Below are 2,939 nucleotides of genomic sequence, written 5' to 3' on the forward strand. Positions count from 1 at the left end.
GAAATATTTTTTTACATGTTAAAATTTTTGATAAATATATTTCAAATACTTAACAATCTAAAATTTAGTTTATTAATTAGGGATAGATAAATACAACAAACTGAGTAGGTTTAAATATTAACATATACATATGCAAATATATATGTAGAATATAAAAAAGATAAGATTTTTTTTAAAAGTCAAAGGATTAAATGGTTTTTTTTATTGATCTTTAAAATATATCCTGCTTTGCATCATATACACTACTTTAGAGGCAATTAATAATAACTAATGACTTTTATTAAAAACTGCTTTATAATGTTTATATTATATAATTTCTCATTTGATAAATTTAATATTTACATGAGTGTTCCTTCCTAATTTAGATTCTAAAATAAAGTTATATTGTATTATTAAATAAATACTTTTTAAATATTTGCAACATCAATCAATTACCGTTACACTATTACATAGATGTAAGTGTATATATAAGTATGTACCCAATAAAATAATTAATAAGTATTTTTCGACTAGCTATCGATTTTTTATCTATCATATGTATGTAGACTGTAGATACCTACTTAGCTTTAACTCATCGACGCGTGCAGATTAACATTTACATAATACCATGTACAATATACAATGGGGGAGGCCTCCCACAGTCCCAGTGTCCCACCATGACGTATTTAATTGATATTTTAAATTCAAATATTTATTTTAAGAATGACGTATATTATACCCCACAGTAAATTAAATTTATGTATTATTCTAAAAATATTATAGCATTATGCTTATTTTCATGCCATACGTGTGTGGTTACAATTCAAAACGAGCTATTATTACTTTTTTTTAATTTAGTCATACGTTGATATTACTTCTTTTATTCTATTGATAGGAAATTGTCTCAAACTCAAATTGAATATGATACTATAAGTATTTATATTGTTAGCAATCATTCTAAAACTAATTAAAAATTTAGTATTTGTGATCGCCATAACTGAAACCCTTGTACCGTTATATACTTACAATCATAATTAATCCTATATTTTACATTATTAATTATACAAAAATATTATGCAAAACAAAATTATGTGCCAAATAGTTTATAGTACACTATTTAATAAATAGTATAAGATGTTTAAAAAATAATATTGTGTAAGTACCTATTTTTTTAACTAGTATAATTTTTTCTCGCTGAGTATTTAGTTTGTATTTTTTTTTTTTTAGAAGAAGACCGTTCCCAGAATCAAACCCTGGATCTGCCACTAATAATAAACATTGTAGTTATATTACTTAAATAATTTAAAACTCTTTTTGACTTACACGGGCTCCAAAGATATCTTTTAGCACCAACCGTCCAAAACTATTATTACAAGTAATATTATCGTTCATTCTTCTCCGAGTTAAACAATAGTTAGGCGTATTGTTTTAAGCGCCTATTTCATTTATAGTTAGCTATAGCCTATAGATGTTATTATACTTGTACAATTCTCATAAATTTGGAACGTTGCGAGCAATCGACCGAAACGTATTTATATGAGTAGATATAGTTACTTGTATAAAAACATAATAATAACATGATGGTGCAGTATTATTAAAATGCAGCAGTTGTTGTCTGTGCATTGTGACACTTTCAATAAATTATAATAGAAAGTAATAAATAATTTTTACTCCGATGTTATCGTTGGCGTTTCGGTGTTACCGTGCCAGTGGCAAAATGAAACGATGCGGTGCAACAAACGCTACGTAATATCAATATAGCACTTATAGTACTTAGATATAGACATATAGTACTTATACGTAAATATAGTAATTATAATTATTTGTTATCAGACATATCAGTCGAGTCGAACTCGACTGAATTGTAGTGGTCGGCGCGGTGTATCAAATGTGTTCGTGCGCGTTTGCAAAGACAAACAGCGTTTGTTGCGGTGGTAATGGTGAGGCGAAGAAAAATATTATATTATTATGATTTACACTGTATGAAGTTATGGTTATCTACCGTAGTACTACAACCACGGACACGGTTGGTTTTTAACAATATTTATTCGCAAAATTCTACGGTTAATAATTTAATACATAATATTATGTACAGAGTAATCAACTAGGGATGCGCACCACTTTTTCCCTTTTACATTGCAGTTTTTCGAGATCAGTTTTTAGAATTTTTAGATATACCTTAAGATAATATTTTAAAATGCATAAGATTTTTTCGTTATTTCAAGGAATATTTCGTAAAAATATAAACTTTTGTTTTTTATATGAGAACCCCCTCACTTTTTACTGTAAGTTATTTAGCTGATATTTTTTTTGAAAACGTTATATCAAAATCAAAATTCGAACGATTAGTTTTTGAGTTATTGAACTTTGTGTATAAGGAAAATAGGTCCATGATAATAATCAGTTGGAAGATATGGAGGTCATTGCGATTTAAAATTTAAGTAACTTATATTAATCTATAGATATTTATAATTTTTAAAAATGACCCAAATACAATAAACATTAGATCTAATATTAAATTTCATATTTATATTTCTTTTAAACTTTTTTTAAAGACTAATATCTTTAGTATAAATATTTTGATAACTGGGAAACTGCTCATTCAAATTTTAAATTTAAAAAAAATTATTCACTAAGTAATTTTTAGTAAAAAGGGTTAATCTCATTTGAAAAATAGATGTTTATATCACCACAGGACGAATCTTGAGTAATTCAAAACATCTTAAGAATTTGAATCCATGGTATTTAATTACACTTAATTAACGTAAATATCAAATTTGAATTCATCATTATTAAATAAAAAACTTGCGTGAGCATGCGTGTTGAATCACCCTATAAATTGTATTTATATATTGTGGGTAAAATTATGTTTCAAATTTGAGTTCATTAGACTTCAGTGTTATACGACTTAGGTACAAGTAATAAATTTTTTATGCAAGAATTCCCTATCTTCCATGAAC

This window comes from Rhopalosiphum maidis, chromosome 2 (assembly GCF_003676215.2).
Source record: "Rhopalosiphum maidis isolate BTI-1 chromosome 2, ASM367621v3, whole genome shotgun sequence".
In the NCBI taxonomy this organism is placed as follows: domain Eukaryota; kingdom Metazoa; phylum Arthropoda; class Insecta; order Hemiptera; family Aphididae; genus Rhopalosiphum; species Rhopalosiphum maidis.